Below are 12,753 nucleotides of genomic sequence, written 5' to 3' on the forward strand. Positions count from 1 at the left end.
TGGATGCTTTTGCAGGGGTTTCTGCTGACCGCATAGTTCACTATCTATTTTCTGCCTATCTAGACTAGTGGGCCTCACTTTGCTGAATCTAGTTCATCTCTACGTTTGTGTTTTCCTCTTGCCTCACCGTTATTATTTGTTGGGGGCTTTCTATATCTTTGGGGTTCAATTTCTCTGGAGGCAAGTGAGGTCTTATTTTCCCTCTAGGGGTAGTCAGTTCTCCGGCTGGCTCGAGACGTCTAGAATCAACGTAGGCACGTTCACCGGCTATTTCTAGTTGTTGTGTTAGGATCAGTTATGCGGTTAGCCCAGTTTCCACCTCCCTAGATCAGTTCTTTTGTTTTTGTTCACCTTGCCGGAATTCCAGAGATCCTCTACCACTGGGATCATAACAGTACCCTTAGGGAGGAAGGCCTCATCCCAGGCTGGATAGGAATGGGTGGTGGGAGTGAGTGGGGTAGTTGGGAAAAGGGGGAGGAGCTTAGAGGGCGGGAGGACAGTGTGTGCTTGTGCTAGAGGAGTTGGTCCCGAGAGACCAAAGAGAGAGGAGCCTGAGGAGAAGTGGAGCTGAAAAGACATGTGGGTCTGCAGCTCTTGTCAGAGTGAAGGGAGAAGTAAAGGAAGGAAGCTCCCAGAAGATAGCAAGGGTCTCAGGGGCATACAGGGGGGAATATGAGCCATGCATACAGGGGGGGATATGAGTCATGCATACAGGGGGGGGGGATATGAGCCATGCATACAGGGGGGGAATATGAGCCATGCATACAGGAGGGGGAATATGAGCCATGCATACAGAGGGGGGGGGAATATGAGCCATGCATACAGGAGGGGAATATGAGCCATGCATAAAGGGGGGGATATGAGCCATGCATACGGGGGGGGATATGAGCCATGCATACAGGGGGGAATATGAGGCATGCATACAGGGGGGAATATGAGGCAAGCATACAGGGGGGAATATGAGCCATGCATACAGGAGGGGGAATATGAGCCATGCATACAGGAGGGGGAATATGAGCCATGCATACAGGAGGGGGAATATGAGCCATGCATACAGGAGGGGAATATGAGCCATGCATACAGGGGGGGACATGAGCCATGCATACGGGGGGGGGATATGAGCCATGCATACAGGGGGGAATATGAGGCATGCATACAGGGGGGAATATGAGGCAAGCATACAGGGGGGAATATGAGCCATGCATACAGGAGGGGGAATATGAGCCATGCATACAGGAGGGGGAATATGAGCCATGCATACAGGAGGGGGAATATGAGCCATGCATACAGGGGGGGAATATGAGCCATGCATACAGGGGGGGAATATGAGCCATGCATACAGGGGGAATGTGAGCCATGCATACAGGGGGGAATATGAGCTATGCATACAGGGGGGAATATGAGCCATGCATACAGGAGGGGGAATATGAGCCATGCATACAGGAGGGGGAATATGAGCCATGCATACAGGAGGGGGAATATGAGCCATGCATACAGGGGGGAATATGAGCCATGCATACAGGGGGGGAATATGAGCCATGCATACAGGGGGAATGTGAGCCATGCATACAGGGGGGAATATGAGCCATGCATACAGGAGGGGGAATATGAGCCATGCATACAGGGGGGAATATGAACCATATATACAGGGGGGAATATGAGCCATGCATACAGGGGGGGATATGAGCCATGCATACAGGAGGGGGATATGAGCCATGCATACAGGGGGGGAATGTGAGCCATGCATACAGGAGGGGGAATATGAGCCATGCATACAGAGGGGGGGGAATATGAGCCATGCATACAGGAGGGGAATATGAGCCATGCATACAGGAGGGGAATATGAGCCATGCATACAGGGGGGAATATGAGCCATGCATACAGGGGGGGAATATGAGCCATGCATACAGGGGGGGAATATGAGCCATGCATGCAGGGGGGAATATGAGGCAAGCATACAGGGGGGAATATGAGCCATGCATAAAGGGGGGGAATATGAGCCATGCATAAAGGGGGGGAATATGAGCCAAGCATACAGGGGGGAATATGAACCATGCATACAGGAGGGAATATGAGCCATGCATACAGGAGGGGGAATATGAGCCATGCATTCAGGAGGGGGAATATGAGCCATGCATACAGGGGGGAATATGAGCCAAGCACACGGGGGGGAATATGAGCCATGCATACAGGGGGGGAATATGAGCCATGCATACAGGGGGAGAATATGAGCCATGCGTACGGGGGGAATATGAGCCAAGCATACTGGGGGGAATAAGAGCCATGCATACAGGGGGGGGGGAATATGAGCCATGCATACAGGAGGGGGAATATGAGCCATGCATTCAGGAGGGGGAATATGAGCCATGCATACAGGGGGGAATATGAGCCAAGCACACGGGTGGAATATGAGCCATGCATACAGGGGGGGAATATGAGCCATGCATACAGGGGGAGAATATGAGCCATGCATACGGGGGGAATATGAGCCAAGCATACGGGGGAATAAGAGCCATGCATACAGGGGGGGAATATGAGCCATGCATACAGTGGGGGAATAAGAGCCATGCATTCAGGGGGGAATATGAGCCATGCATACAGGGGAGGATATGAGCCAAGCATACGGGGGGGAATATGAGCCAAGCATACGGGGGGGAATATGAGCCATGCATACAGGGGGGAATATGAGCCATGCATACAGGGGGGAATATGAGCCAAGCATACGGGGGGGAATATGAGCCATGCATACAGGGGGGGGAATATGAGCCATGCATACAGGGGGGAATATGAGCCATGCATACAGGGGGGAATATGAGCCATGCATACAGGAGGGGGAAGATGAGCCATGCATACAGGAGGGGGAATATGAGCCATGCATTCAGGGGGGTGAATATGAGCCATGCATACAGGAGGGGGAATATGAGCCATGCATACAGGGGGGGGGGATATGAGCCATGTATTCAAGGGGGGGGGAATATGAACCATGCATACAGGAGGGGGAATATGAGCCATGCATACAGGGGGGGAATATGAGCCATGCATACAGGAGGGGGAATATGAGCCATGCATACAGGAGGGGGGATATGAGCCATGCATATGGGAGGGAGATGAGCCATGCATACAGGAGGGGGGGTCATTATACAGTATTGAGCATCATGTGGGATCATTATACAGTATGGAGAACTGTGTGTGGCCATTATACAGTATGGAGCATCATGTGTGGCCGATATACAGTATGGAGCATCATGTGTGGCCGTTATACAGTATGGAGCATTATGTGTGGCCAATGGCCATTATACAGTACGGAGCATCATGTGTGGCCATTATACAGTATTGAGCATCATGTGGGATCATTATACAATATGGAGATCTGTGTGTGGCCGTTATACAGTACTAGATTGTGGCCCGATTCTAACGCATCGGGTATTCTAGAATATGCAAGTCCCCGTAGTATATGGACAATGATGATTCCAGAATTCGCGGCAGACTGTGCCTGTCGCTGATTGGTCAAGGCAACCTTTATGACATCATCGTCGCCATGGCAACCATTATGACATCTACGTCGATACTGTGCCCGTCGCTGATTGGTCGAGGCCGGCAGGCCTCGACCAATCAGACACGCAGGATTTCCAGAACAGACAGAAAAACCCTTAGACAATTATATATATATAGACTAGATGGTGGCCCGATTCTAACGCATCGGGTATTCTAGAATATGTATGCGTAGTGTATAGCACAGCCCACGTAGTATATTGCACAGCCACGCAGTACATTGCGCAGCCAACACAGTACATTGCGCAGCCCACGCAGTACATTGCGCAGCCAACGCAGTACATTGCGCAGCCAACGCAGTACATTGCGCAGCCAACGCAGTACATTGCGCAGCCCACGTAGTATATTGCGCAGCCCACGTAGTATATTGCGCAGCCCACGTAGTATATTGCGCAGCCCACGTTGTATATTGCGCAGCCCACGTTGTATATTGCGCAGCCCACGTAGTATATTGCGCAGCCCACGTAGTATATTGCGCAACCCACGTAGTATATTGCCCAGCCACGTAGTATATAGCACAGCCCATGTAGTATATTGCCCAGCCCATGTAGTATATTACCCAGTGACGTAGTATATTGCCCAGCCACATAGTATATTGCCCAGCCCACGTAGTATATAGCAATGTGGGCATCATATCCCTGTTAGAAAAAAGAAATAAAATAAAAAATAGTTATATACTCACCTTCCGTTGGCCCCGGATCCAAGCGAGGCGTTTACCGACGCTGCTCGTGCGCTAGGGTCTCAAGAGTGCATTGCGGTGTCGCGAGATGATGACGTAGCGGTCTCGCGAGCCCGCTAGTCATCATCTCGCGAGATCGCAGCATGGACCGGTCACCGGAGCGTCGCGAGCGGGAAAGGCCTGTTGTCGATCCGGGGGCCGACGGACGGTGAGTATATAACGATTTTTTTTTTTTTTTATTATTTTTAACATTAGATCATTTTACTATTCATGCTGCATAGGCAGCATGAATAGTAAAAAGTAGGAGGAGCGGCCATTTTTCTGCCGGACTGTGCCCGTCGCTGATTGGTCGTGGCTGTTTTGCCACGACCAATCAGCGACTTGGATTCCATGACAGTCAGAGGCCGTTACCAATGAATATCCGTGACAGACAGACAGACACATCGGGTATTCTAGAATATGCATGTCCCCGTAGTATATGGACAATGATAATTCCAGAATTCGCGGCAGACTGTGCCCGTCGCTGATTGGTCGAGGCAACCTTTATGACATCATCATCGCCATGGCAACCATTATGACATCTTCGTCGATACTGTGCCCGTCGCTGATTTGTCGAGGCAACCTTTATGACATCGTCGCCATGGCAACCATTATGACATCTACGTCGATACTGTGCCCGTCGCTGATTGGTCGAGGCAACCTTTATGACATCATCGTCCCCATGGCAACCATTATGACATCTACGTCGATACTGTGCCCGTCGCTGATTGGTCGAGGCCTGGCGGCCTTGACCAATCAGAGACGCGGGATTTCCATTATGACATCATCGTCACCATGCTGTGCCCGTCACTGATTGGTCGAGGCCTGGCGGCCTCGACCAATCAGACGCGGGATTTCCAGGACAGACAGACAGACAGAAAAACCCTTAGACAATTATATATATAGATGGAGCACTATGTGTGGCCATTATACAGTATGGAGCACTGTGTGGCCATTATACATTATGGAGCATCATGTGTGGCCATTATACACTATGGAGCATCATGTGTGGCCATTATACAGTATGGAGAACTGTGTGTGGCCATTATACAGTATGGAGCATCATGTGTGGTGGCGTTATACAGTATTGAGCATCATGTGTGGCCATTATACAGTATTGAGCATCATTTGTGGCCATTATACAGTATGGAGCACTCTGTGGCCATATTTTTTTGTTTATAATTATTGTATATAAAACAGTGTGATCAGCAGTGCTAAATAGCTGTGGTTGGGAAGTGGATATGGGTGTGACTAGTTGTGAAATGGGTGTGGTCAGAGGCGTGGCCTAAAATTTGCCGCGGCGCACTACGCGCACCGCAAACTTTATACCTCCTTCCCTTCTTCAAAAGTTGGGAGGTATGGTACCGCATTTGCCAGATCATGGCAAGTGCCGCAAATTCCATAGGGAATGAATGAGGCCGAACGCAGTGTTGCCGTAAGTGATCCGTTACGCGGCACATGCAGAAAAAGTTCCAGATCTGCTGCAAAAGGCTACTTTCACATCAGCGATTCTTCCCAAAGTCACTGCTGATAGTGTCATACTCACCAAAGGGGGAGGCAGCACTAAAAGTGCCTAGGGCAGCAGAAACTCTAAATACGGCCCTGCATAACTGCCTAAAAAGGCAGCTGTATAGAACCCAGGGGACTGAGAGGATGTCACCCGACCAGGTTCGTGGTTTCAGGCTTAGGACATTGTGGGTGAGACGTTGGGCAGGAAGAGTGGAAACCAGCGTAGAGAGACAGCCAGTAAATGCTTATAAAAGGGGGTTCTGTGCATAGCCCTGAGTTGCTGGAGAGTTCCCTGGACCACTCACCTGGAGGACACAGCATCACGGCTGAGGCACACTACCTGAACTGTGAGTAAAAAGTGAATACTTCATCTTGCCGTGTCCTTCCAATTCTTTCCTGCGATGCATGCCCTGCACCACCACTACCACCATAAGAACTTTACTACACTCTTCTAAATATCCTGGGGCTAAGCTCTACTTGTGGGGAGCTGTACCAACCCTGCTGCAACACCATCAGCACCAGTGATCCTTTGAAGCAGCATCGACCATCCCTGGTCGAGTACCACAGGTGGCGTCATGAACATTCCCCTTTATTCCCCTACAAATTTTATTCCCAATTCCTCAACATCATTCAATCCCTTTTCATTGGGCACCCAGGGCCACAGACTGGGTCAGTTGCTGCCGTTACCACCCCTTCAAGAACTGTGCAGATACGGTACCGAGTACCCAAAGGACCTAGCAGGCATTGCATTTCCATTCCTGCCCCCAGTGTTTCCAATCCTGCCCCCAGTGTCTCAATTCCTGCCCCAGTTCTTCCATTCCTGCCCCCTGTGTCTCTGTTCCTGCCGCAGCGTTTCCATTCCTGACCCCTGAGTCTCCATTCCTGCCCCAGTGTTTCCATTCCTGCCTCATGTCTCCATTCCTGCCCCGTGTCTCCCATCCTGCTCCCTGTGTTTCCATTCCTGCCCCAGTGTTTCCATTCCTGCCTCCAGTGTTTCCATTCCTGCCCCGTGTCTCACATCCTGCCCCCTGTGTTTCCATTCCTGCCCCCTGTGCCTCGCATCCTGCCCCCTGTGCCTCCCATCCTGCCCCCTGTGTTTCCATTCCTGCCCCCTGTGTTTCCATTCCTGCCCCCTGTGTTTCCATTCCTGCCCCCTGTGTTTCCATTCCTGCCCCGGGCCATTTTCAATAAATAATAATATATATATAAAAAACCTTTCTTCTTACCTTGCTGCGCTCCTGCGGCGAAGTTCCGTCCTCACAGTTCCAGCACGCAGTCGCCGGCGAATGACAATGGCGCCATACACCGATGACGTGCACGCTGACGTCAGCTGCCAGCCTCCAATTGGCTGGCAGCTTTTAACTATTGTCGTGCGGGCCCGCATGACAATAGAGTATCTGAACCTGCGTCTGTGATGCAGGTTCAGTTACTGCACCGGCAGAATCCTGCTGCTGGGGCCCGATCAGCAGAAGAGACGGGGCCCAATGCAGGCCCCCTCTGCTGATCGGGCCCCATATGCCAGTCAGGGCAGTAATACCTTGAGGACGGCCCTGCATAAAAGTACACAAAGAAAATGTGAGACGTTTATTAGCATCCTGGATAGGACCTGTGCACAATATATACCGTATGGGAATAAGCATGCTAGAAATAGGAGGAAACCACTATGGTTAAATAGAGTTGCAAGGGATGCAATAACTGACAAAAAGAAAGCATTTAGAGAATTAAAGCAAGTAGGTAGTTGCAGCGCCCCAGAGTCCTGGTCGTTGCAGTACTGTGGCTCCGCCGCTAAGGGGGGCTATGGTACGTCTGATGGCACTGAAGGAGTTCATCTGACCAGGTATCACATACACCAATACATTTCACAGTCGGGCCTCCAGGGGGAGCTAAGGGTGATTTATTAGGCCACTCCTCACCGTGTGGGTAAACTGGGGGTCAGGCAGGAAGTTAGACAGAAAGCTGACTGGGTTGGAACCAGGCAACACCTTGTGGCAGGGGGTGTTGTGGGGGAAGATTCGGTAGGGTCCCTGTCAGGTTTGGGACCCTGACAGAGGCCTGGCAACAAGAAAGAACGTCACGGGACCGTGCCTGCTCAGCATAGCGGCGGTGCCCTAAGAAAGGAACAGAAGCGAGATATATTGTGCTGAGTGAGAAACGAGATCAAAGCAAGAAGGAAAATACTAGTAGGAGTCGTGCTGTAAGACCGAGGCAACATCCTACTGAGGCGCACAACCGGCGGCCGGAACGCCGAGGAAGTATTACTATATTCAGCTTCAGGCAATACTTCAAACCAACGGCAGGACAGTCAGTCATAGGCGGGCTGTCTCACCTAAATCACCTATGCAGACATAGGGGGCAACCTGTGGAGAGGGGCGACTCTAGGGTCCCGGAAGAGCTCTGAGCCTACCCGTCATACGGGTGCGTCCCAACCATAACACCGGGAGGGACGGAGGATTAGCAGAACATCATCTAATCGAGTTGTTGTGAGGGAACATGAGAAACAAACACAACAGTTGTGGGGACTATTCCGTAAGCACAGCAGGGGAGGACCACAACACATAGCGCTAGCAGGAAGGCACAGATTTCCACCTGCAAAGAGAACTCTGGAGGTGCCATTGGACCAGCCGGACTTGCGCAGCCTGGTGAACCGTATTCCGGACTGAGGACCCAGAGACCTTCAGTAAAGAGGTAAAGAGACTGCAACCTGGTGTCCTCGTTATTTACTGCACCGCACCACCACCATCCACAACTATCATTCACTGTACGCCCCTCAGCAGGGTCACGGACCGGGCCTAGCCACCGTGACAACCCCAGAGCAGAGACTCAGAGGCCCGGTATCGGGTACCCCTCGGCCCTGCGGCAGTGGGGGCGCTACAACTTGGCATCACGAACAGGATCTACTTAAGCCTGAAGAATCAGGTCATGTGTGCCTTGGAACTGTGATTTATTGTGCTTGGACTGTACTTTATTGCAAAGACTGTGCTGTGCCACTTGCCGCCAAAATCCGCCGCCATTACAGCGCTGAGGAGAGCGCAGGAGAAGAAGAGGGGCGTGGAGTAGGCGTGGACAAGCTGGAGAGCGCGAACGACAATGGCCGCCCAGTCTAAATATTTCTGTGTCCTGAGGACGTGTCCGTCAACAGCCGAGGTCCGCCTCCTGATCCTGTTTGGAGGGTGGAGACCATGGAGACGGGGCCGCCCACGAAAGAGACCGCGGGAAGAAGACGCTGGGGAGGAGATAAAGATGGCGACGCCGGGAGCACCGTGTGGGGATGACCTGACTCGGCATGGAGCCGCATCACCAGACACAGCCTCGGAGATGCCATCGTTGCGGGGACTGGCCCTCACAGAACCACCGATGGGTCGACCTAACTGGCAGATGTCCGAGGAGTGTGTGGCCACAGCCGAGGCCCGACAGATAGCATGCCGCTTGGAGGCTGATGCCCGCGTGCTCGCTCGGCTGGGCCAGCCCACGGAGGTCCGCCTGTCTCCGGTGTCCCCTGTTCCTCCCAACCCGGCCGCAGCTGAAGGTACGCTGCAGACACAGGGCATGAGGATCTTGCCGGAGGCCGAACACCTGCGGCGCTTGATGACGGCGTGGCGGAGCCGGCCCCAGCCTGCAGCCCAGATTGACCTGACCAGCGTGGAAGAAACCCCGCCGTCACACTGGGGTGTAGTGGTGTCCTTTAACTCCCGACACGGAAGGGGAGTTATACAGGAGATTGGGGAGCCGCTACAGGTCCGTGTAGACCGGGAGGAAGTAGAGCCCTGCGGGAGAAGGTTCGCTCGCGATCTGGAGCCAGGTGACGCTGTAACCTACACCAGGTGGAGGAGGGAAACAGGTGAAGCTGGCTGGATAGCTCGGGGCGTCCAGCGGTGCGTCGCACTCCAGGCCGCTGCCGGAACATCAGAAGACGAACCTCCTGCTGAAAAGGCAACGGAACCTGTCCCTGCGGAGCAGCGGGGAACCCGGACCCACCACGTACCTTGGGGGCGTGCCGGCCCATCAGTGAGAAGAGCATCACGGCGAGGGATCCTGTCATTGCTGGGGCAGGAACCGCTCCTTGGATCGGCAGCGCGACCCGTTGGTCTGGTGAGGCCCGGAAGGAAACCACCTTCTGCACCACAAGAGTAAGATCTTAAAACTCTGCATAATATGTAAATAAGTTAACTGTTTTCACCGTGTTGCTGCTAGAACCCGTCCAGGGTTAACTCTTAAAGGGATCCCTTTGTTGACCCGGGATCCCTATTGTTTCTGCTTTTTGGTTTGTTTTCTAATTTTTGCCCAACTTCCCAAAAACTGCTGGAATCATGAACAGTGCATGATACAAACTTCTTGTATATAGTTTGCACCTTCTTAAAGGCGCTCCCTACTGGTTTTATATAAAAGACGGACTCTTTGCGAAGATACGATTCTTGGAACTTGTACTGGAGTCCTTGCTGCATACGGACTTGCAGCTTGAAAAGTTGCACTACCTCATAGAGACTTGGTCCCCTCTTAAAGGGGATGTTCATCGATAGCACTTAAGGAATGATGATGCTTTGAAAGAAGAAGTAATAATGTTGATATGTGAAAGTTAAATGTAACCAATTAGTTGATTGTAAGAAATGTTCAATAATGTTAATAGAAGGATGAGGACAGGAAGTGAACCCGTAGGGGTTAGTGGTGAGTCCTCTTAGGAGCCATATAGAGATGGCTCAGTGATCTCAAACTGAAAGAAAAACATGTTCTATACTGTGTATAGTAGTGGAAGGACAGTAGGCTCGGGCGGAAAGGAGCGGTCCTGTAATAGAAAGGAGAGGCAGTAGGTCTGGAGCGGTTAGGACAGGCGGTCCTGCAGACGTAAAGTAGGAGAATGTAGCACAGTTGCTCAAGCCTTATAATGTGTTATAAGAAGGTCTTTAGTGGATTTAGAGTGTACATCCTTAAAGGCAATGTTGAATTAATGTTTAAAAATTTTGCACTTAGTAGAATACCCGGTTGGGTAAGAAAAGTTATTTAAAAGTATTTAACCATGTTTGTAACGTTCAAGTGTCCTCACCTCCCATAAAGGGAAGCTCTGTTCAAATATGCTTATTGTTATTGCACTCACAAAAATTGTATGTCTTTTTGCTGACATGTATTGTTGTTTTCTTCCCAGTCCCGGAGTACTGGATTTAACCGGGGGGGAGTGCAGCGCCCCAGAGTCCTGGTCGTTGCAGTACTGTGGCTCCGCCGCTAAGGGGGGCTATGGTACGTCTGATGGCACTGAAGGAGTTCATCTGACCAGGTATCACATACACCAATACATTTCACAGTCGGGCCTCCAGGGGGAGCTAAGGGTGCTATTTATTAGGCCACTCCTCACCGTGTGGGTAAACTGGGGGTCAGGCAGGAAGTTAGACAGAAAGCTGACTGGGTTGGAACCAGGCAACACCTTGTGGCAGGGGGTGTTGTGGGGGAAGATTCGGTAGGGTCCCTGTCAGGTTTGGGACCCTGACAGAGGCCTGGCAACAAGAAAGAACATCACGGGACCGTGCCTGCTCAGCATAGCGGCGGTGCCCTAAGAAAGGAACAGAAGCGAGATATATTGTGCTGAGTGAGAAACGAGATCAAAGCAAGAAGGAGAATACCAGTAGGAGTCGTGCTGTAAGACCGAGGCAACATCCTACTGAGGCGCACAACCGGCGGCCGGAACGCCGAGGAAGTATTACTATATTCAGCTTCAGGCAATACTTCAAACCAACGGCAGGACAGTCAGTCATAGGCGGGCTGTCTCACCTAAATCACCTATGCAGACATAGGGGGCAACCTGTGGAGAGGGGCGACTCTAGGGTCCCGGAAGAGCTACGAGCCCACCCGTCATACGGGTGCGTCCCAACCATAACACTGGGAGGGACGGAGGATTAGCAGAACATCATCTAATCGAGTTGTTGTGAGGGAACACGAGAAACAGACACAACAGTTGTGGGGACTATTCCGTAAGCACAGCAGGGGAGGACCACAACACATAGCGCTAGCAGGAAGGCACAGATTTCCACCTGCAAAGAGAACTCTGGAGGTGCCATTGGACTGGCCGGACTTGCGCAGCCTGGTGAACCGTATTCCGGACTGAGGACCCAGAGACCTTCAGTAAAGAGGTAAAGAGACTGCAACCTGGTGTCCTCGTTATTTACTGCACCGCACCACCACCATCCACAACTATCATTCACTATACGCCCCTCAGCAGGGTCACGGACCGGGCCTAGCCACCGTGACAACCCCAGAGCAGAGACTCAGAGGCCCGGTATCGGGTACCCCTCGGCCCTGCGGCAGTGGGGGCGCTACATAGTGATGAGGCATTATATAAATATAGAAAATTAAATAATTCTGCAAAAAGCAAATCAAGGCAGCAAAAATTGAGACAGAGAGACTCATTGCCAGAGAGAGTAACAATAATCCCAAATTATTCTTTAACTACATAAATAGTAAGAAACTAAAAAATGATAGTGTTGGCCAACTTAAAAATAGTTTGGGTGAAATGGTGGATGGGGATGAGGAAAAAGCCAATATGCTAAATTACGTTTTTTCAACAGTATTTACACAAGAAAACCCCATGACGGACAACATGATCAGTGATAATCAAAAAATTCCCCATTAAATGTCACCTGCTTAACCCAGCAGGAAGTACGTCGGCGTCTAAACATCACTAAAGTTGACAAATCCCCGGGCCCAGATGGGATACACCCCCGAGTACTGCAGGAATTAAGTACAGTCATTGATAGACCATTATTTTTAATCTTTAAAGATTCCATAATAACAGGGTCTGTACCACAGGACTGGCGTATAGCAAATGTGGTGCCAATATTCAAAAAGGGGACAAAAACTGAACTCGGAAATTATATGCCAGTAAGCTTAACCTCTACTGTGGGTAAAATCCTGGAGGGCATTCTAAGGGATGCTATACTGGAGTATCTGAAGAGGAATAACCTCATGACCCAATATCAACATGGGTTTAC

The sequence above is a fragment of the Ranitomeya variabilis genome, chromosome 1 (genome assembly GCF_051348905.1).
Source record: "Ranitomeya variabilis isolate aRanVar5 chromosome 1, aRanVar5.hap1, whole genome shotgun sequence".
Taxonomy (NCBI): Eukaryota; Metazoa; Chordata; class Amphibia; order Anura; family Dendrobatidae; genus Ranitomeya; species Ranitomeya variabilis.